Source organism: Panthera tigris, chromosome B4 (assembly GCF_018350195.1).
Source record: "Panthera tigris isolate Pti1 chromosome B4, P.tigris_Pti1_mat1.1, whole genome shotgun sequence".
Taxonomy (NCBI): Eukaryota; Metazoa; Chordata; class Mammalia; order Carnivora; family Felidae; genus Panthera; species Panthera tigris.
The window spans coordinates 119,578,622-119,603,721 of NC_056666.1; the positions used below are offsets into that span (position 1 = coordinate 119,578,622).

The 25,100-nt window shown below is 36.2% G+C and overlaps 1 protein-coding gene across 2 annotated transcripts in view; it reads right to left on the minus strand.

Moving 5' to 3' along the window:
• UHRF1BP1L (UHRF1 binding protein 1 like) overlaps positions 1-25,100 on the minus strand; it is a 111,850-nt gene that overhangs the window by 79,360 nt on the left and 7,390 nt on the right. The window contains exon 2 of one of the 2 annotated variants that reach the window (XM_042993003.1): positions 19,865-19,995. The exons of the other annotated variant lie outside the window; for it this stretch is intronic. The gene's annotated coding sequence lies outside the window, so the exon portion shown is untranslated. The remainder of the gene's footprint in view (positions 1-19,864; positions 19,996-25,100) is intronic. 2 annotated transcript variants of the gene reach the window in all.

Here is a 25,100-nt window from a genome sequence, read left to right on the forward strand (position 1 = left end):
CCCACCCCATCCCACCCCCCACTCTCGTGCACACACTCTCTCTCAAAAATAAATAGTTAAAAAAATATATTCAAAAAAAAGTACGTAAAGGTACCATTAAAGATTCTTTTCCCATCATTGTTCCATTCTCCTAAATTGGGCCCAACTCAGACCTATAAAATAAACTAGTAAGTGAAATCACTAGCTGGTATCTCAAAATTGTGCTTCCCTACAAGGATTAAATTTTCATTGTATATGAAGACCTATTATAAAAACCAGTATCTATGTTTAAGCAAATTTAGTAGCTTTTGCTTGATTTTATTCAAAACAGTATTTCTAGAAGAGAACAAATTACCTTAAGACTACATGTTAAGATCATACAAGAGAAGATATTCCTGGAGAGACTTCCCAAAATCTGATAGACTATCAAGTCCTTTGGCTAGGAACAGTAAGTTATTAATCTGCAACTAATTACATCCTTCCATAGTCCATGGACTTCATCATGCAGACATAAAGATAACTCTACTCAAAACTAAGAAAAACAGATGAAGCTTTTCTAAGGAAACCCATATTTCCTCATTTTCTCCATTATCTAACCCCATTTACACCTTTTAATCTGGCACTCTCCTCTTAGAGTTACTTGCTTTCTTGCCCTACTCTATATGCTTTATTATCTTCAGGCTCAAAAAGTGAACTAGTTATTTTCAAAAATGTTGATATAAGATAGGTCAAGGAATACACTTTATTTCTTTTAGTACTTACAGAAACACCCACACAATTAAAATGAAAAATTCACAGAGCAATAGTTTAATACAGTCTGATATTTTCTATTCTATTTCATTCTTTCAAAAGTCATTACAACCTATCACAGAGATTTCACAAGGCAAGTATAACTCAGTTTAACAGAAATATATAAGAAGTACATCATGACCAAGTATGAAGATTGGTTTAACATTCAAAAATCAACCAGCATAATTTACCATATTAAAAAGTAAAATCACATGATGATCTCAATGAGACATAAAAAAGCACTGGACAAAAGTCAATAGCATGCATGGAAAAATAACTCCCAACAAACTAGGAACAGAAGAGAACTTCCTCCAAACTACAGAGGACATCTATGAAAATCCTACAGCTAAAATCATACTTAAAGATGAAAGATTAAAATGTTTTGTCCCTAAAACACAGACAAGGCAAAGATATTTGCTCCTACCACTTCTATTCAGGTTCTAGCCAACAAAATGAGGCAAGAAAAAAATAAAAGACATTCTGTTTGAAAAATAAAACTGCCTTTTTTCTTCAGACGACATGATCATCTGCATAGAAAACCATACAGAATCTTTTTAAAAGGCTACAGAAACTAATAAATGAGTTGAGCAAGGTTACAGGATATAAGAGCAGTAGAAAAAAATAAAATTAATTGAAGGGACACAGGAAACAAGTGAAAGAACTCCCAATGGCTAAAGCTGGAACAATTTGGTCAATAAATTATTAGATTATAACTCAAAATATAAAATAAATATACATGAGTCCACATAGATATAAATACATGATTGGGTAAACAACTGGGAGATAAGAGTAAATCTCCCACACAGAAAATTTCCAAATAACTTATGTTTTCTCTATTTCAATCTCAGGGAAGTGGAACATAACCCTTCACTCCTTTTGTGTATGGCTGCTTTTCTTTCCAAAGTATACAGTATGAAAGTGAGCAAAAGAGTAACTTTATGGTGGAGAATCTGACAAAGGCCAACATGGACAATATGACATGTTGATAGTAGGTACTTTTGATATGACATAATAAAAATGGCATTTTTCCTCTGTGATCTTTTTGCCAAAAACCCATAACCCATTCTAGTCATGAGAAAAAACATTACACAATAATTGATTGAGAGACACTCAACAAAATATCTAACCAATCTTACTGAAAACTCTCAAGACCATCAAAATGAAGGAAAGTGTGAGAAACACCCAGGAGGAGCCTAAAAAACATGATCACTAAATATAATGTGATATTCACAATGAGACGTTAGGTAAAAAAGGAACAAAAAAAGGACGTTAGGTAAAACTTAAGGAAATTCAAATGAAGTATAGGCTATACTTAATAAGAATTTATAGGGGCGCCTAGGTGGCTCAGTCGGTTAAGCCTCCGACTTCGGCTCAGGTCATGATCTTGCGGTTTGTGAGTTCGGCCCCGCATCGGGCTCTGTGCTGACGGCTCGGAGCCTGCAGCCTGCTTTGAATTCTATGTCTCCCTCTCTCTCTGCCCCGACCCTGCTCATACTCTGTGTATCTCTATCTCTCAAAAATAAATAAATGTTAAAAAAAAATTTAATAAAAATAATAATTTATAAATATTGGCTCATTAATTGAGACAAATGTACCATACTAATATAAAATATTAATAATAAGAGATGGACTCCAATGCTATTGAATCCTGTCCTTTTCATTTTTTTAAATAGGCCATGAATAGCTAATTCTTAAAATCTTGTTTTTCTCAACCATAGAAAAATCTGTCATGTATACCTTATATCAAAGGGGTAAATGAAAGGTTCTAATGACTCATGAAAATTGTTTGAGAGCATAAACCCAAAGTATAACACAGAAAAATTCTTATTAAAACTATGAGAAGCCTAATAAAAATCTTTGCTATAGGCCTCTCCACCGATATTACTTCTTAAATAATAACATTTTCCAGCAATTCTTATATGCAGATTTTTGTTTTAGTAACTTAGCAGAGAACATTGTGCAGGGGAATAAACGGCTGCCTCAGAACTGCTGCTCAGAATAAATATTTATAAACCTGCCAACCTGGCACTGATTTTTTATAGAATGAATGCAAGCAAGAAATCCAAAGCTTATTTTTTTTTTCACAGAAAAATATTTTTAATACAGACTTTCAGCAGAGAAGTTGACCGGTATATCCTAGTAAAATGAGATAAATGAACAGTGTTTCACTGCACTATATGGTAATCCCTCCACAAAAATAAAAATAACTGCAACAGAAGGGAGTCTGGGTGGCTCAGTCAGTTAAGCTTCTGACTTCAGCTCAGGTCATGATCTCACAGTACGTGGGTTCGAGCTCCGTGCTGACAGCTCAGAGCCTGGAGCCTGCTTCGGATTCTGTGTCTCCCTCTCACTCTGCCCCTCCCCTGCTCATGCTCTGTCTCTCTTTCTTTCTCTCTCTCAAGAATAAATAACAACTACCATAGAGGAAATCACACACGTAAACAATTGGGGAGATGGGATGTGAGGTATATGAAAACTCTCTGTATTATCTTTACCACTTTCCTATAAACCTGAAAGTATTCCAAAATAAAAACCTTATTTTAAAAGGTCATTTAAGTTGCATATAGAAAGTTTATCTATTTTGTTGTATGTAAATTACACTAAAAAAAAAACATACATTATTTCCATGTGCTAGCAGCAATTGGAAACTGAAAATTTTAAAGTACCACTTACATTAATATGACAAGCATGAAATTTTTAGGGATAAATCTGATAAAGGTATATAAGACCTATATATTGTAATTTTAAAAGACATAAATAAAGGGAGAAATAACACATAGGTAGATCAGAGGACTCAGTATTTTAAAGATGTCAAGTTTCCTCAAATAGAATTATAGACCCTAAGCAAATGCCCAGCAGACTTTTTGGTAGAAACAGGCTGATTCTGAAATTTATGTAAATATATAAGATGTAGAATGTCTAACTTTAAAAAAGATGAACAGAGTTGGAGGCCTTGTACTACCAATTTCAAGACTTCTTAAAAACCTACACTGGGGCACATCACTGGCTCAGTCAGTACAGCATGCAACTCTCAGGGGTCATGAGTTCAAGTCCTACATTGGGCAAAGAGCTTACTTATTAAGCAAACAAACAAACAAAAAAAACCCCACAACAAAACAAAACAAAACCCTACAGCATTCAAAATAGTCTGAGACTGGTGTAAAGATAGACAAATGAACAACAGAGCAAAATAGAGCGTCCTGAAATAGAACCAAATTTATAGTAAGGGGATTTTCAACAAACGTGCAAAAGCAAATCAATAAGAAAAAGCATTTTTAATAAACTGTGGGAACAACTGTATAGCCACTGCCAAAAGAAAAAGAAAAAAAAAAACAAACCTTGATACTTACCTCACATCATAAACAAACATTTAAATATAACTAGATCACAGACCAAAAGCCAATAACTGAATCTATAAAATTGCTGTAAGAAAATAAAGTAGAAAATCTTGGTGATATTGGGCCTGGCAAAGATTTCTTTAACATAACAAAAACATGCACAAATCATAAAAGCGAAACCAATACTTTAAGTTTTATCAAAATTAAAAACCCGCCTATCAAAAACACTGTTACTAAAGGAGAAACCACAGAGGGAGAGAAAATATTTATGAAACGTGTTTGAAAAAGGACTTGTGTCTACAGTACATAAAGAACTCTTGCAATTCAAAAGTATGACAACTCATTAATTAACTAGACAAAAGATTTAAACAGACCCGCAAACCAAAGAAGACATACAGATGGCAGATAAGCAGATGAAAAGATGTACAATATAGCCAGTCAATTGGGAATTGCAAATTAAAAACCACAGTAACACACCATTACTTACCACTAAAATGAGAAAATTAAAAAGACTGACAATAATGAGTATTGTTGAAGATGCGGAGCGACTGGAACTCTAATCTTACATATTTGCTGGTGAGAACATAACATGTACACTTTGGAAAGCTGTTTACCAGTTCCTTAAAAATTTATGTATATACCTATCTATAACCCAACCATTCTACTCCTAGGCATTTACCCAAGGGAAATAAAAAGCATGTATCCTCACAAAGACTTATACATGAATGTTTACAGTAGCTTCATTTGTAATAGTAGAAAACTGGAAACAAACTAAATGATCATCAGTAGGTAAATAAACACCTTGTGACATATTCAAAATGGAATATATTCAGCAGTAAGAGAGAATGCATAAAACAGATTAATTGTAAAATAATTATGCCGAGGGCAAGAGGTCAAAAAAAGGTATACTATATGATTCACTTATACAAAATTCTAGAAAATGCAAATTAATCTACATGAAATAGATTATACAATAATAAAAGATGAGGCAGGAGGAGAGGAAGGAGAAAATTACCAAGGGGCATGAGGAAACTTAAGGGCATATGTCAAAATTTATCAAGCTGTATACCTTAAATATATGCAGTTTAATTGCATGTAAATCAATTATATTTCAATAAATCTGTTTAAGTCATATATACTTTTTTAAATGTTTATTTATTTTTGAGAGAGACAGAGATTGCATGCATGCACACAATCAGTGGCAGGGGAGGGGCAAAGAGGAAGACAAAGATTCCCAAGTAGGATCCACACTGCAAGCAGAGCCCAACACAGGGCTCAAACCCATGAACTGTGAGATCATGACCTGAGCTGAAACCAAGTTGGATGCTCAACCAACTGAGCCACCAAGCTTCCCCACTTTTTTTTTTTTTAATGTTTATTTATTCGGGGGGGGGTGGGGAGTGTTCGTGTGTGCAAGTGGGGTAGAGGCAGGGAGACAGGATCCCCTTTATTGCATATTACAAAAATAATCAAGATAAACTATAAATTGAGAATGCTCAAAAATGAAGGTAATTTATAATGAACACACCTTGACACACACACACACACACAAACCTATGTGTACAGGTGTATACATACTTCCTAATAAAAAAGAAAATGGACTAGTTAACTTAATGAAATACAAGGAAATAAGAATTTTTAAGGGGCACCTGACTGGCTCAGTTGGTTAAGCATCCAACTCTTGGTTTCAACTTAGGTCATGACCTCACAGTGGTAAGACTGAGCCCCATGTCAGGTTCTACACCAATCGTGGAGCCTGCTTGGGATTTTCTCTCTGTCCCTTCCTGGCTTATACATGTGCATGCTCTCTCTCACAATAAACATTATTTTTTTTAAAAGAATTTTTAAGAGGCTCCTGGGTGGCTCAGTCGGTTAAGCGTCTGACTTCAGCTCAGGTTATGATCTCATGGTTTGGGAGGCTCTGTGCTGACAGCTCGGAAGCCTGGAGCCTGCTTCAGATTCTGTCTCCCTCTCTGCCCCTCCCATGCTCATGCTCTCTCTCTCAATAATAAATAAACGTTAAAAAAATAAAAATTTAAAAAAAAAAGAATTTTTAAGATATTTGAGTCACAGCTTTTTGAAAAGCATACTACTCATAATCTGAAGATATGGGCAGTTTTAAGCCAAGTTAAAAAAAAAAACAAAACTGAGTAGATCCATAAGCAGCCGTCATACTATCAAAGAATATCAAATAATTTTAGAATTTTAGCACCTGAAAAGTTCCTCTAATCCAACATCGTCATTTTACAGTATGAAATGTGAAGCCCAGAAGGGTTTAAGTCAACTGCTAAGGTCACATCAAGGCAGAGCCAAGACTATAATCAAATTTGTATAATTTTAATTTAAAAGGAATTTCAAGATCAATCATCATTTCATTATCATACTGATCAATTTTCAATTCAACAATATTTAATGAACATTTCCTAGGCATTGTAGGAGTATATGGCAATTCTTACCTTCAAGTTTTCAATGTCAATTTGAGGCCTATTAAATATTTCAGTCATAAGTGCTATTTTCTTTAAAGAAACCTCTGGCATTAATAGAAGGATCAAGTTATGCTCATAATAAATTCTCTCTCTTTTTTTTTTTAAGTATTCTCAATTTACAGAGTTTGTTTGGCTTGGTTATTTTTATAATACACATATAAAGGAAATCAACCAATCTTGTCTAGCCAATTTTTTCACATTTAAAGAATTGAACACTTTTAAAGAATGGAAAGGTTGCAAAGTTGGCAGCCTGTGAGCTATGTTTTACCCACAAGTACATTTTGTCTGTCTGCATAGTGTTTTAAAAAACCTAAATGTGTGGCTAACATTTACAATTAGCACACCTTGTATTAAAATCTGGGTTTCCTAATTTCGTTGAAACACCGGAAGATCTGACACAATGAGACATGCATCCTTCATGGCAAAAACTGACCAATGATTAGACTCTTGGATACCTTAGACAAATAAGACATAATTACAACTTTCAAAAACCTCACAGTTATTAGAGATAAGCACATAAGCAAGTCATGGCAGTCCTTACAGTTTTACTATGTGCCAAACACTGTGTGACAGATATTACACTAAAAATGAAAATAGGGGCACCTGGGTGGCTCAGTCAGTTAAGCGTCCGACTTCAGCTCAGGTCATGATCTCACGGCTAGTGAGTTCGAACCCCGCGTCGGGCTCTGTGCTGACAGCCCAGAGCCTGGAGCCTGCTTTGGATTCTGTGACTCCCTCTCTCTCTCTCTGCCCCTCCCCTGCTCATGCTCTGTCTCTCTGTGTCTCTCAAAAAATAAATACATGTTAAAAAAAATTGTTTAAAAAAATGAAAATAGAATAAGATGGAGGTACCAAAGAAGTGATAATCATTTGTCAAAAATACTGTTTTGGGAAGGCTTCATGGAGAAGAAAGAACTTGAGCTGTGTTTTTTAAGAGTAATGTTTCTTCCAGGTGAACAGGAGAGAAGAGGACATTTTAGGAACAGCCAACTGCCATGTTCACAGTTATAGGATCACATAAGTAGGCATGGTTGAAATACAAGGCATCATGCAGTTTGTGAAGAAATAGTATGCCTTTGAAAGATGGACTGAAGGCCAGATCAAGAAGGACTCTTGTATTGGATGCTGAGGAATGTGAGTTTCATCCTATACATCAGTATTGTTCTCACAGTGCTCCTAAGGAGATTACTCATGATTCAACATAGCTGTGAGAACAAATAAAAAGGGAAAAGGTATAATAGCTGATTGCCCTAGTTACTGATTCAACTAAATTACTAAAAGATAATTTATGAGCATAGCCTGATCCTTGTTCTGTTAACAGAACAAGAGGAGCCCTACTTTGCCTACCTTACGTAGTTGTTCTATTTTAAAATTTCTTTGAACAAAAAAATTCTGTTATAAACAAATTTATTTTTTAAAAAGCTTGAACATGAGCCATTAAAAATATTTTACCAATCTTTACCCAATACACTACATTAACAAAACAAAGAATAAAAATCATATGATCATCTAAATAGATGCAGAAAAAGCATGTGACAAAATTCAACATCTATTTATGATAAAAACCCTCAACAAAGTGGTTATAGAAGAAATCTACCCCTCAACATAATACAGGCCCTATGACAAATCCACAGCTAACATCATACTGAAAAGTGAAAAGCTGAAGGAATTTCCTCTAAGATAATGATGCCCACTCTCACCACTTTTATTCAACATAGTATTCAAAGTCCTAGCCACAGTAGTTAGTTAAGAAGAATTGGAAAGGAAGAAATAAAATTGTCAATTTGTAGATGACATAATACAATATATAGAAAACCCTACAGATTCCACAAAAAAAAAAAACCTACTAATACAAACTAATAAATGAAAACTAACATACAGAAATAGGTTGCACTAATAATGAACTATCAGAAAGAAATTAAGAAAACAATCCCATTTACAACTGCACCAAAAAGAATAAAATATCTAGGAATAAATTTTATTAGGGAATGAAAGACCTACATTCTGTAAAACATTGATGAAAGAAATTGAAGACAGCAAAAATAAATGGAAAGATATTCTGTGCTCATGGAATTGAAGAATTAATAGTGTTTAAATGTCCGTATTACCCAAAGCAATCTATAGATTCAACGCAATCCCCATCAAAACACCAATGGAATTTTTCACAGAACTAAAACAAAGAATCCCAAAACTTGCATGGATCCACGAAAAGACCCTGAACAGCCAAAACAATCTTGAGAAAAAACAAAGCTAGAGATTATCACACTTCCTGATTTCAAATACTACAAAGCTGCAGTAATCAAAACAGTATAGTACTGGCATAAAAACGCAGACACATATATCAGTGAAACAGAAAAGAGAGCTCAGAAATAAACCCACACATACATGTTCAATCTATCTATAACAAAGAAAGCAAGAATATACAATGGGGAAAAATAGTCTCTTCAATAAATGGTATTGGGAAAACTGGACAGCCATATGCAAAAAAATTAAACTGGACCACAAAAACAAACTCAAAATGAATTAAGGATTTGAATGTGAGGTCAGAAACCATGAAATCCCTAGGGGGGAAAAGAAAACAGATGATAAGCCTTTTAACATTGGTCTTACTCATATTTTTTTGAACCAGTCTTCTCAGGCAAGGGCAACAAAAGGTAAAATGAATATATGGCATCATATCAAGCTACCAGCTTTTGCACAGCAGAAGAAACCCTAAACAAAATAAAAAACAACCTAACTGAATGGAAGAAGACATTTACAAATTATACATCTGATAAGGGATTAATATCCAAAATATACAATGAACTTACACAACTTAATACATACATTTAAAAAAAAACCTACTTAAAAATGAGGAAAGGATCTGAATATTCTCCTAAGGAAGACATACAAATGGCCAACAGACACATGAAAAGATGCTCAACATCAATAATCATCAGGGAAATACAAAGCAAAAGCACAAGGAGATATCACTTCATACCAGTCAGAATGGCTATTATCAAAAGGACAAAAAATAACAGGTGTTGGCAAGGATGTGAAGAAAAGGGAACCTTCATACACTGTTGGTAGGAATGTAAAGTGGTGCAGCCACTATGTAAAACAATATGGAGGCACCTCAAAAAATTAAAATTAGAGCTACCACACAATCCATCAATTAAATTTCTAGGTATTTATCCAAGAAAACCAACAACCACCAATTCAAAGAGATATATGCACATCTATGTTCACTGTAGCATTAGCCAAGGGAAGGAAGCAATCTAACTGTCCATCAATAGATGAATGGATAAACAAGATGTGGTGTATATATACACAATGGAATATTACTCAGCCATAAAAAAGAATGAAATCTTGACATTTAAAACATGGATAGACCTAGAGGGTTTTATGTTACAAGAAGTCAAAGACAAATACCATAGGACTTGACTTATATGTAGAATCTAAAAAGCAAAGCAAATGAACAAACAAAAAAGAAAGAGACTCACAGATGTAGGAAGCAAGCTACCAGACTGGAGAGGGGGTTGGGGGCTGGGCAAAATAGGTGAAGGATTTTAAGAGGTACATATTTCCAGTTACAACATAAGTAAGTAAGCCATGGGGATGTAATGCACACCATAAGTACTATAGCCAACAATATTGTAACAATTTTGTATGGTGACAGATGATGACTTATTGTGGGATCGTTTTAAAATGAACCGTATAAAATTTCACTATGATGTACACCTAAAATTAATGGAATATTGTGTCAATTATATTTCAATTAAAAAAATGAAAGACTTTGAGGAGAAAGTTAAGATTGTGGAGGAGTAGGGTGACCCTAAGCTTGCCTCCTACCTTGAACACAGCTAGATAAATATCAAATCATTCTGAATACCCAAGAAATCAATCAGAGGTCTTAGAGAACAAAGTTGCAAGTCTACAAGCAGAAAAAATGACCCATGGAAGGTAGGCGTTGCAGAGAGTTGATTTGGGGGAGAAAAGTGCCACAGCCGCAGCAGAGGAGACAGCCCAGATCGCAGAGAGAGGAGTGAGAGAGAATAAGAGAGAAAAAGAAAAAAAATAAATAAATAAAAAAGTGAAAACATGTACAGGGACCTGCACACGAAAACTGTTCCCCAAAACCATTGACTGGGAAAAAGGGGAGGGTTTAAATACTACCAATTTTTATAAACAGTCGAGAGCAGAGTATGAAGTTTGAGAAGTTAGTGCTGTTGCCAGGGTCATGCCTAACACTGCTTGGGGGAAAGAGGGTGGAGCCCTAGAAGCTGGCTAGGCAGTCTCAGGATCTCCTGAGTGCAGGAGAAGCAGCGGTTCCCCTGCTTAGAGTGCATTTGGTAGAGGTGATATAGCCTCTCCGCACTCAAAGGACCCTGCTGACACCATCAAGCTACCCCATTCACTGGCATGGGAACAAAGACACAGGTTGAGAGCAGCAAACCCTGGCACTGGCTGTGTTTTACAACTTACCATAAAATCCAAACACTGTGCTGTGGCACAACTGTTTTCTGGGATAAGCCAGCACAGGATACAGCGCCGCAAGACCCTCCCCCAAAGGATCAGCGTGGGTCTGTTCCACTGGATTCACTGAAGTGTAGTTTTGAAACCCAGCCTCACAGGAGATAAAACACAGGAGTGCTGACAGGTGGACAGCTCAGACAAAAGGTGAGGGCAGAAATCTGATGGAAGCCGGGGACACAGGGGGGCAATAATTTGTTCATCTGTGAAGGCTTCCTAGGGAGTGCTAGGCATGGGCTTCCTTATCTAAAGATGGGAGAGTGGGGCAAAGCAATATTTACCCCTCGTCAACCAGCAGTGGTGGGCCTCAGTGAGACAAAAACAGCACCACCAAATGAAGACCAGAACCACTTACACCAAGCTCTGCCCACCTGCATCCTGCAGACGCCATCTCCACTTGGGCAAGTGCACCAGAGAATCAGAGCAGCAGGCCCCTTCCCTCAGATGACCCAAGCCTCTCAGAGGCACCAAGCCTACTGATCAGAGTGCTGCAAAGCGTCAGCTCTTGGGGAAACTGGATCTAACTTCCTTTGAGTTTGTTTTATTTTTGTTTTTTGTTTTGTATACAGAAAGAGTAATTTTAATTTTAATTACTTTAAATTTTATTATCCTTTTTGGGTTTTTTTTTCCTATCAAGCTTCTCTTAACAAGAAGACCAAAACACATCCAGGATCTACTTCCTTTATTCTTTTTTAATTTTTAAATTTATTTTATTTTTTATTTTATTTTTTTGACCTCCAAAATAACAAGATGGCGAATTCACCACAAAAGAAAGAACAGGAAGAAATGGCAGCCAGAGATGTAATCAGTAGAAATGTAAGTAAGATGTCTGAACTAGAACAAAACAACAATTATAAGGATTCTAGCTGGGCTTGGAAAAAAGCATAGGAGACACTAGAGAATCCCTTACTGCAAACATAAAAAAACTAAAATCTAGTCAATTAAAAATGTTATAACTGAGATGCAAACTCGAATAGATGCCACAAGAACAAAGACGGATGAAGCAGAGGAGTAAATCAGTGATAAAGATAAAACTATGGAAAATAATGAAGCTGGAAATACGAGAGAAACAAAGGTAAGAGATTACAAAGGTGAATTTAGAGAACTCAGCAACTTATAAAACATAATTAATATTTGCATCATAAGAGTCCCAGAAAATGAAGAGAGAGAGAAAAAGGGGCAGAAGGTTTATTTGAACAAATTATAGCTGAAAACATCCATAATCTGGGGAAAGACAAAGACATCAAAATCCAAGAAGCACAAAGAACTCCCATTAAATTCAATAAAAGCCAGCCAAGGCCAAGGCATATCATAGTCAAATTCATACAATACAGAGAAGGAAGAAATCCTGACAGCAGCAAGGGAAAAATAAGTCCTTCACCTACAAACGAAGACAGATCAGGTCAGTAGATCTGTCCACAGAAACTCAGCAGGCCAGAAGAGAAAGGCAGGATATATTCAACTGCTGAATGGGAATAATATGCAGCCAAGAATACCTTATCCAACAAGGCATAGAAATCAGAATAGAAAGAGAGATAAAGAGTTTCCCAGACAAACAACAAAAAAAACCTAAAAGAGTTCATGACCACTAAACCAGCCCTGCAAGAAATATTAAGGGAAACTTTAAGGGGGACACTTTGAGTTGGGGGGAAAAAAGACCAAAAGGAACAAAGATTAGAAAGGAACAGAGAACATCACCAGAACCAACTTTGCAGGTAACACAATAGCACTAAATTCATATCTTTAAATTATCACTCTGAATGTAAATGGGCTAAATGCTCCAATCAAAAAACACAGGGTGTCAGAATGGATTTTAAAAAAAACAAAAAACAAAAAACAAGATCCATCTATACGCTGCCTACAAAACTCATTTATTTTTTTAATGTTTATTTATTTTTGAGAGAGAGAAAGACAGAGTGCAAGTGGGGGAGGGACAAAGAGAGAAGGAGATAGAATCTGAAGCAGGCTCCAGGCTCTGAGCTGTCAGCATAGAGCCCAACGAGGGGCTCAAACTCATGGACTGAGAGATCATGGCCTGAGGTGAAGTCAGATGCTTAACCGACTGAGCCACCCAGGTGCCCCTACAAAACTCATTTTGGATCCAAAAACACCTGCAGATGGAAAGTGAGGGATGAAGAACCATCTATCATGATAATGGACATCAAAAGAAATCTGGAATAGCCATCTTATATCAGAAAAATGAGATTTTAAACCAATGATTATAACAAGAGATGAAGAAGGGCATTACATCATAAATAAGGGGTCTATCCATCAAGAAGATCTAATGATTGTAAATATTTATGCCCCCAACTTGGAAGTACCCAAATATATAAATCAATTAATAACAAACATAAACTAACTCATTGTTAATAATACAATAATAGTAAGGGACTTTAATACCCCACTTACAGAAATGGACAGATCATCTAAGCAGAAAATCAACAAGGAAGCAATGGCTCTGAATGACACATTGGACTAGATGGACTTAACAGATATATTCAGAACATTTCATTCTAAAGCAGCAGAATATACATTCTTCTCAAATGCACATGGACCATTATCCAGAATATATCACATACTGTGTCACAAATCTGGTCTCAACACGTACAAAAATATTGAGCTAATACCGTACATATTTTCAGACCACAACACTATGAAACTTGAACTCAAGCACAAGAAAAAATTTGGAAAGACCATAAATACATGGAGATTAAAGAACATACTACTAGAGAATGAGCGGATTAACCAGGAAATTAAAAAAGAAATATAAAATAGATGGAAGCATATGAAAAAGAAAACAAGATGGTCCAAAACCTTTGGGATGCAGCAAAGGCTGCTTCCCCCTAAGAGGAAAGTATATTGCAATATAGGCAAGAAAAGTCTCAAATACACAAACTGACCTTACACCTAAAGGAGCTAGAAAAGGAAAGCAAATAAAGCATAAAGCTAGCAGAAGGGGAATAATAAAGATTAGAGCAGAAATAAATGATATAAAAACAAACAAACAAAAACAGTATAAGAGATCAACAAAACTAAGAGCTGGTTCTTCAAAAGAGTTAATAAAATTGGTAAACCCCTAGCCAGACTTATCAAAAAACAAAAGAGAAAGGACCCAAATAATTAAAAACATGAATGAAAGGGGAGATAACAACCAATACCACAGAAATATAGTTATTATAAGAGAACACTATGAAAAGTTATATGCCAACAAACTGGACAATCTGGAAGAAATGGACAAATTCCTAGACACTTAAACACTACCAAACTGAAACAGGAAGAAATAAAAACTTTGAACAGATAACCAGCAAAGAAACTGAGTCAATATTCAAAAATCTCCCAACAAACAAAAACCCTGGGACCGATGGCTTCCCAGGGGAATTTTGCCAGACATTTAAAGAAGAGTTAATACCTATTCTTCTCAAACTGTTCCAAAAAATAGAAATGGAAGGAAAACGTCCAAACTCATTCTACGAGATCAGCATTACCTTGATTCCAAAATCGGACAAAGAACCAACTAAAACAGAGAATTACAGGCCAATATCCCTGATGAACATGGATGCAAAAATTCTCAACAAGATACTAGCAAATCAAATTCAAAAGTACATTAAAAGTATTCACCAAAATCAAGTGGAATTTATTCCTGGGCTGCAGAGCTGGTTCAATATCTGCAAATCAATCAACTGATACACCACATTAATAAAAGAAAGGATAAGAACCATTGATCCTGTCAACAGATGGATAAAAAGATTCTGACAAAATACAGCATCCATTCTTGACAAAAACCGTCAACAAAGTAGGGATAGATGGAACATACCTCAACATCATAAAGGCCACATATGAAAGAGCCACAGCTAATATTCTCAATGGGGAAAAACTGAGAGCCTTTCCTCTATGGTCAAAAACAAGACGAGGATGTCCACTCTCACCATTACTATTTATTATAGTACTGGAAGTCTTAGCCTCAGCAATCAGACAACTAAAAGAAATAAAAGGCATCCACAACGGCAAGGAAGAAGTCAGACTTTCACCATTTGCAGATAAAATGATACTCTATATGGAAAACTCAAAAAAATTGCTAGAATACATGAATTCAGCAAAGTCACAGGATATAAAATCAATGTACAGAAATCAGTTATATTTCTGTACACCAATAACAAAGCAGCAGAAAAAGAAATCAAGGAATTGATCACACTTGGAATTGCACCAAAAACAATAAGATACCCTGCAATAAACCTAACCAAAAAGGTGAAAGACCTATTACCTAAAAACTACAGAACACTCAGGAAAGAAATTAAAGAGGACACTAAGAAATGGAAAAACATTCCATGCTTATGAATTGGAAGAACAAACACTATTAAAATGTCTATACTACCCCCAAACAATCTACACATTTAATGCAATCCCTATCAAAATACCACCAGCAGTTTTCACAGAGCCAGAACAATCCTAAAATTTGTGTAGAACCAAAAAAGACCCTGAATAGCCAAACTGATCCTGAAAAAGAAAACAAAACTGGAGGCTTCATGATTCCAGATTTCAAGCTATATTACAAAGCTGTAGTAATCAACACAGTATGGTACTGCCACAGAAACAGACACACAGATCAATGGAACAGAACAGAAAACCCAGAAATGGACCCACGACTAACTATATGGTCAACTATTCTTCAACAAAGCAGGAAAGAATATCCAATGAAAAACAGTCTCTTCAACAAATGTTGTTGGGAAAACTGGACAGTGACATGCAGACAAATGAAACTGGACCACTTTCTTACACCATACACAAAAATAATTCAAGGGGCACCTGGGTGGCTCAGTGGGTTAAGCATCCAACTTCCGCTCAGGTCATGATCTCACAGTTCATGAGTTCGAATCCCATGTCAGGCTCTGTGCACACAGCTCAGAGCCTGGAGCCTGATTCAGATTCTGTGTCTCCCTCTCTCTCTGCCCCTCCCCACTCATGTTCTCTCTCTCTCTCAAAAATAAACATTAAAAAAAATTTTTTAATAAAATAAAATAAATTCAAAATGGATTGAAGACCTAAATGTGAGCCAGGAAACCAATAAATCCTATAGAACACAGGCAGCAACCTCTTTGACACTGGCCACAGAAACTTCTTACTAGACAAGTGGACAGAGGCAAAGGAAACAAAAGCAAAAATAAACTATTGGGACTTCATCAAGATAAAAAGTTTCTGCACAGTGAAGGAAACAATCAACAAAACTAAAAGGCAGCCTGCAGAATGGAAGAACGTATTTGCAAATGACATAGCTGATAAAGGTTAGTATCCAAAATCTATAAAAACTTCAAACTCAAAACCCAAAAAAACCCAAATAATCCAGGGAAAAATGGGCAGAAGACATGAATAGACACTTTCTAAAGAAAACATTGAAAAGATGCTCAACTTCACTCATTATCAGGGAAATACAAATCAAAATCACAATGAGATACCACCTTACACCTGCCAGAATTGTTAACATTAACAGTACAAGAAACAACAGGTATTGGTAAGGATGTGGAAAAAGGGGAACCCTCTTGCACTGTTGGTAGGAATGCAAACTGGTGTAGCCACTCTGGAAAACAGTATGAACATTCTTCAAAAAGGTAAAATAGAACTACACTATGACACAGCAATTACACTACTAGGTATTTACCAAAAAGATACAAAAATACAGATTTGAAGGGGTACGTGCCCCTTAATGTTTACAGCAGCATTAATAACAACAGCCAGATAATGGCAAGAGCCCAAATGTCCATCAACTGCTGAATGGATAAAGAAGACATGGTGTGTGTGTGTGCGTGTGTATAATAGAACATTAGTCATCAAAAAGAATGAAATCTTGGGGCACATTGGTGGTTCAGTCGGTGGAGGGTCTGACTCTTGATTTTGGGTCAGGTCATGACCTCCCAGTTTGTAAGATCATGATCCAAGTCAGGCTCTGCACTGATAATACAGAGATTGCTTGGGATTGTCTCTCTCCCAGCCACCTCTCTGCCCCTCCCCCCTTCAAATAAATAAATAAACATTAAAAAAAAAAAAAAAGAATGAAATCTTGCCATTTCCAAGGATAGGAATGGAGCTAGAGTGTACTACTATGCAAAGCAACATAAGTCAATCAGAGAAAGACAAATACCATATGATTTCACTCATATGTGGAATTTAAGAAACAAAGCAGATGAACATATGGGAAGGGGGAATAAAAGAAAAAAAGAGAGGGTAACAAACCATAAGAGACTCTTAAGAATTGAGAATAAAATGAGGGTTGATGGAGACAAGCAGGTGAGGGATGGGCTAGATGGGTGATGGGTATTAAGGAGGGCACATGTTGTGATGAGCACTGGGTGTTATATATAAGTAATGAATCAGTGAATTCGACTCCTGAAACCAATAGTGCACTGTATATTAACCAACTAGAATTCAAATAAATATTTTTTAAAAATTTAACAAGAAATTAAATAATAAAATTAGTGTTTTGGAAAGATATGTCTAGTAACATTGCCAAGTATGGAATAAAGAAGTATTAGACCAGAAGTATTACTCTTATTTACAAGAGTAATGCAAGAAATGCTGAGTTAAATCTGGGTCATAACAAAAGAGACATTCGAGTCTTACTGGTATCTACTTTGTGCCAATTAGTCTACTATGTACTAGATTCAGGATACAGAAGATAAATCTATGAGTTATTTAAATAAAAAGGCATCATAAATGATTAAAATGAGAATATAAAGAGAAAAAAGGAATTAAGTTTGGTAGGTGACTTGAATAAACAATGTGGTGTAAATCGTAACACCTCATCTTCAATAAGCTAAGCACAAATCAGGGCAAAAAAAGTATGTTAAAGACGTGTAATCTAAGAAAAGCAAAGGGGGTGTGTGAGTGGCTCAGTTAGTTAAGCGTCTGACTCTTGACTTCAGCTCAAGTCACGATCTCAAGATTTATGAGTTGGAGGACGCCTGAGTCGCTCAGTCAGTTAAGCATCCGACTTTGGCTCTGGTTATCATCTCACGGTTCGTGAGCTTAAGCCCTGCATTGGGCTCTATGCTGACAGCTCAGAGCCTGGAGACTGCTTCAGATTCTGTGTCTCCCTCTCTCTCTGCCCCTCCCTGGCTTGTGCTCTGTCTCTCTCTCAAAAATAAATAAACATTAAAAAAAAAAAAAAGATTCATGAGTTCAAGTCCAATGTTGGGCTCTGCACTGACAGCGTAGAGCCTTCTTGGGATTCTCTCTCTACCTCTGCCCTTCCTCTGCTCTTGCAAGCTCTCTCTCTCAAAATAAATAAACTTAAAAAAAATCATTATTAAAAAAAGCAAAGGACTACAGCTATGACTATACTTCAGCAACAAAGGCCCTAAGGGATTTACTAGAACTATATACAAAATCAGAACCATCTTTGAATGCCTTTATAAACAATATCCTTAACTATCAATATCCTAGAGATAATCACAAAGGTTTCCGTAACAGTCTATTTAAGGTTAAAGCTTGACATCTTTCCCTTGGCAATTTTGGTTTAGATCCAGATACCCATATGATAGCATAGAATCAAGGTAAACAAGAATATTAGAAAACAATATTTAATTGATCATATCCATACAATTGCCAACATATGGCCAGTAAATTTATCAAATATCACATTACTCCTAGGTAACTAGGTAATTCTGCTTATGGTTAATCTTTTTTTTAAGGATTTTTTTAATGTTTATTTACTTTTAAGAGAGAGAAGGGAGAACGAGTGGGGGAGGGGCAGAGAGAGAGACACAGAATCTCAAGCAGGCTCCAGGCTCTGAGCTGTCAGTACAAAGCCTGATGTAGGGCTCAAACTTGTGACCAGGAGATCATGGCTTGAGCCGAAGTTGGACACAACCGACTGAGCCACTCAGGAGCCCCAAGGATTTTTTGTTTATTTTTAAGTAATCTCTACACCTACCGTGGGGCTCAAACTCACAACCCTGAGATCAAGAATCACGTGTTCCAATGACTGAGCCAGCCAGGAGCCTCAATCATGGTTAATCTCTAATTACTAATTTCTTACTAGACTTTTAGAATAGGTTCAAATTATTTCTGTGGATAAATTTCCCAGGCACTAAAAGTGTTCAATGATATGTTTCTAGGTTTTTCATTGAGTCCAACTTGAAAGAAATTCAGTGCCATTTCCATGTATCTGGTTTTACAACATACTTTCCCTGATAATAAATTTTTAAAACGGGTAGGTGAGAAGGGAAGGAATAAATGGGGTGACAAGCCCTTACATTCCTCAGAAATGAATTCTATTTTCACTGCTATTCCTGAGACTTACTTAAACCTGTTTGATAAAGATTACAATTAACATTAAGTACACAAAATAAACTCTTAAGTTCTTCAATAAGAAAAGTGGTGAAAACATTCTCTTTATCAAAAGAGCCTTCATACCTCATTAATTACATTAGACTATGAAATCTCACCCATGAAAGACTACATCAAATGCTAATTACTATTTCCAAATAGCTAACTATAAGTTATAAAACTTTCTTTTAACAACAGAAAGATTTGGCTATAACTCTAAATGCATTGCTAAACCTCATGTATTAGAAAAGACATTCTAAGAGAGGAATTGCATGAGCCTGCAGCTACACGGGGCGGGGGGGGGGGGGGGGTGGGAATCAGTATGACTAATACAGTAAGAATTAGAAAATACTCTCAAAGTATCTTTATGTGGGGCATAATAAGCGCTTGCATTTATAAAAAGAAAAAGAAACCCAAAATGATGGGGAATAGAGGTATTACCTGAGGGCAGGAAATTCAGACAAAAGGTCCCTATTCCTGGTGAAAGCAAGTAGTCAGTTGCCAGGGTTTCTTAGATTCCTTGATTAGGAAATTCACAGCACACCAATCTCCACCACAGCCAGCAGGGATCGCTGTAGGGAATGGGTACACAGGGGACATAGGAGGGAGCAAGTTTAAGGGAAGGAAGAGGAAAGGAATGATATGATAAAAATATTTAGCTGTGATGCACTTTTAAAAAATACAGTTGTATTTCACACTGGAATAATACTACTGCTTAAATTCTAAGATAAATTAACCATTTATGATTTCCTTCATTCTCTCTACCACTGGTATTACTACTACTCTAATAAATATTTTTAAATTTTTTTATATTAAAAATATTAACAAAAATGAGATAGCTCTATTGTACAAAAGTTATACAAGACTGAACTGTATAATTAAACATCAAATGAAACCAATTAGGACAAGCACTCTAAAAGACAAGCGATTTACAAATTTATCCAAATCAGTTTAACTGCCAAAAAACCCACTTAAAATTGTAATCCTCAATCCATTTAATGGAGAATACCAAAGAGTAAAGTTAGCTATGAAAAGTAACCCACAAACCAAAGAGACATCTGGCAATAAATTATATCTATATATACTAAAAAGCAAATCAGAGAACTACTGTATTTATCAGAAAAAAAGTTTTTACTTTAAATTTTTGGGGTGTGAGTCATCTGCCAAAAGTGTATTTGGGGCAACCTATATATCCTGTGTATTCTATGAAGGCCAAAGTAATATAAATCTCTTCTCCAGTCAGCTGAAAATGTTTCTGAACAACTACTACATACAACAGTACTGTGGCAGATGCTAAAGGTACAACAGCGAATAAGAGAAGTATAATCGCTGCCTTCAGAATTCAGTCTATCAGGGTGATTCTGTGCTTAAAGAGAGGACAATCTAGGGGGCACCTGCATGCTACTCCTGAGGTCAGCCCTTTGTTAGGCATGGAGTCTACTTTTAAAAAAGTAATAATAATTAATTAAAAATAAACAGAGATGGCAATCTGTAGAACTAAAGGCATAAAACTTTTATTGTAATAAAACAATATATTTTAAGACCTAAAGGAGTTAAAAAATGAAAAAGACCAGGGAAGACTAGCCTAGTTAAAGCTGCCTGTGTAAGATGTACATGTAAAATGAAGCACAAGAGGGTGACCTGTCAGGAAGGAATGTAGACAATCTGGCTGCAATAAATAAGACAACAAAAGATGGGTGAAAAACAAAAAAGGGAGAAAAAGTGTAGTATTGAAAAATAGTGGGAAAAATTGCAGTCAAGTTTCTAAGGTCTAAAGTATCTTTAACTTCTCTAAATGATTGCTTTAAATATTCCCTTGGTATACATGCCACTGTCCAAGCAAACAGATTTAATAACTATCCATTTTATATCACATATGATATGCTGTTGTTTGTGTGCTTTTATTTCATTATTTCTTTATAAGTTTCTCTGGACTTAGACCACCTCTGTCTGTCTCAATGTCTATATTTCCGTTAAAGTTGCATATAGTACTTTGTGCCTCTCTCTTAAGACTCACTTTTTACCTTGATTTCTATTTGCTCATCTACCATACTGTTTTCAGAAGGCATTTCTAGATTCTTAATTTTAATTATATATCTAATAGATCCTCTTTAAGTATTGGTAGAAAGAATAAATGATTTATCAGTAGGAATAATTATACCTATAATCTTAAAAATAATATAAATCATATTTTATGATGCCCCTTTTTTATAGTGTAGCTTATATATGAAGTTGCATCATAGCAGAAGAAAACTTAGGAACAGAAACTGAATTTAACATCTAACAGTACAGTTTTACCAAATTTAAAAATGACTGAATTTTCTGGTATTTCTAAGTTTATCTCTAAATATTAATTCCTAACAATAAAATTACAAAAACAAAAGGTTTACAAAGACATGACAGTAGAGGAAAACAACACTTGATGCTATGCTAGCAGTGGCAAAAAGAAGCCAGAGAGCTCTCTCTTAATGGTATTTTTGGGTAGAAAAGAGTACATAAACATATAGCTAAAATTAAGTCTTAAAGAATAGACTAATCTAGAGATTCAAAATTTATATATAACATTCATTTTGGCTTGGAGAAATCTCAAAATAAATCAACAGACAAACAGTAAATCTAATGTCTGGAAAAAATAAACAATAATTATTATATCCTGAATCATATTTGCTGCAGCTCTCAATTTTGTTTTAATAACTTGGTCTTGATGTGATAACTGCTCATATTTCACTCATGGAAATACTCATGAAGTCTTCCACCTGTTACTTACGTTCATCTGAGCTCAGTCACTAATACCAACTGGTTAAATACCAATATTTAACAGATATATCAAATTATTCATCCTAATATATGCAATATAATATGCAGAATATAGTACATATAGAACTCATAGGAGATCAACTTACTAAGGAAATGTTTAGATTGGAAACTGCAGTATTAAGGCAAAGTGTAATATTGCAAAAAGAAATATTGCAAAAAAATTATGCAAGTATAAAGAAATGGAGAAATTGTGCTTTCCCAATGTCACAGAATTGCTAAGTCAAAAGACTATGTTTCCCAAGCTTCAAAGGACTACAGAGTCAAAAAATTCCCAAATAATAAAAGAATCTCCTAAAGGATACTGCAACAGGATGGTGAAACACCACAAAATACTAAGATTGAAATTTTACAATAAATAAATGCTGAGAGGCGCCTGGGTGGCTCAGTTGGGTGAGTGTCGGACTTCAGCTCAGGTCATGATCTCACGGTTCATGAGTTTGAGCCCTGCTTTGGGCTCTGCGCTGATAGCTCTGAGCCTGGAGCCTGCTTCAAATTCTGTGTCTCCCTCTCTGTGTCCCCCTCCCCCGCTCAAGCTTTGTCTGTCTCTCTCTCAAAAAGGAATAAACATTAAAAAAATTATTTATTTAAAAATAAGTAAATAAATGCTGAAATTGAGTAAAAGAAAAGCAAACTGTTAGGTAGGAACATCAGCCTGAGCAGGCAGCATAGAATAATCAAATTCAAAGGCTACTGGATCAGTGACTTAACCAGTCAACACTACCCTGTCAAACCTTGGGCAAATCACAAATCTCAGCATTTTAATAATTTGTCTCAGGGAATGGAACAAACCCATTCTGATTCTAGAATGGTAATATTACAACATCCAATGGACCAGGCATCCACGTCCCCTTTCAACTAATGCTTGCAAATCAATCTCCTGAAACTAACTTTCAAAGAATATCTGGTTTTAGTTGGAAATTAGTGTGAAAGAAATGGGCACCTGCTCAGTACCTCTACATAGTGTGCTTAACAACAAAAAATACAACATAATAAAGTCTACCCCTTAAAATTCATTTCACAATTCACTTCGCTGTAATTATGCATGGTATGAATCAAAGCACAACCACACACAAAGCACTTGGCATTGGTGCCGCTAGCCATGTAAACCATACTGATACCATGATGACTGCTCTGTGATCTGAAGCCTTCTTGATAATAGGCCCCACCCTCATTCTTTCCTTTTGTTTGACAGCACCCTTAAGTACATCCTTCAGATACACAACATTTTTTTTATCTGCTCTGGAAATTTGACTATATCACATACCCATTCTCTCAGTTTCCTCCCTGGTGGTCTCCTAGTATGTACTCCCCAGCCTCTAGAGCTATAAAAGCAGGTTTTACAGGAAGTGGGGTGTGGAGATCTACCCGCCTTGCAGCCACCCAAGACATGTTTCTGTCCATAAGTCCCCTTAATAAAACTATTTCCCATCAAGCTGAACTTGGCGGTGTTTTTCTTGGTCTTATGGCTCCTTGGGTCTTTGAAGGTCATTCTGCATAAACTTCCATTTTACAGAAGAGCAGACTAAAATAAAATGTGTAGTCTTAAATCAGTTCGCAAATAAAAGGGATCTCCATTCAGATATCTAACAGGCATTCAAATTGATACATCCAAAACCAAACTCTTCAGCCCTCTACCATAAGTCTGTCCCTTCTGCAGTCTTCTACTTAGTTAACAGCAACTCCATCTTGTCAGTTGTTTATGTCATGACTGCTCTTTCTCTCTCAAGCCACATCTTATCTGTCAGAAAATCCTGTGGTTCTACCTTTGAAATACATCTAGAACCTTACTATATCTCAATAAGTCCACTGCATTGACCTAGGTCCAAGCCAGACCCTTTCTCACCTGGATAGTTAACACATTTATTTATTTTTAATGTTTATTTTTGAGAGAGAGAGACAAAGCACAAGTGGGGGAGGGGCAGAGAGAGAGGGAAACAGAATCTGAGGCAGGTTCCAGGCTTTGAGCTGTCAGCACAGAGCCCGATGAGGGGCTCAAACCCACGAACCTTGAGATTATGACCTGAGCTGAAGTCGGATACTTAACCGACTGAGCCACCCAGGCGAAGCCTTGTTAACACTATTAATTGGACTCCTGCTTCTGCCCTTGTCCTCCTATTATTTATTTCCGACATAGCTGCAGAGTGATCCTTGGCTCAAAGCCTTCCAGCGGCTTCCAACCTTACTCAGGGTAAAAGCCAAAGTTATTACAAGGCCCCACAAGGTCTGGCCCTATTTTCTCTTTGACCTCATCTTCCTTCACTCCTCACTCTACTTCACTCATGTTGGTGGCCTATATTTCAAAAGTGACAAGCAAGCTTCCACATTTGGATCTTTGCATTTGCTTCCACCACCTCTTTCATATCTTTTCTCAAATACCACTTTCTCAATTAGGACTTCTTGATCACCAGATTTAAAACTGCAAACTCCAGGCACCTAGGTGGCTCAGTCAGGTTAAGTGTCCGACTTTGGCTCAGGTCATGATCTCACACACGGTTCATGAGTTCGAGCCCCGCGTCGGGCTCTGTGCTGGCAGCAGCCTGCTTCAGATTCTGTGTCTGCCTCTCTCTCTCTCTCTCTGCCCCTCCCAAGTGCACACACTCTCTCTCTCTCAAAAACAAACATTAAAAAATAAATAAAGTTGCAAACTCCATCCCTACCTCCCCGTACTTCCTATCCACTTTCCCTGTGTTATCTAAAAAAAAAATTTTTAAGTTATTTATTTGTTTATTTATTTATTTTGACAAAGAGACAGAATATGAGTGGGGGAGGGACAGAAAGAGGGGGGGACAGAGGATCTGAAGTGGGCTCCACACTGACAGCAGAGCAGCTGTTGCAGCACTCGAACACATGGAACTGAGAT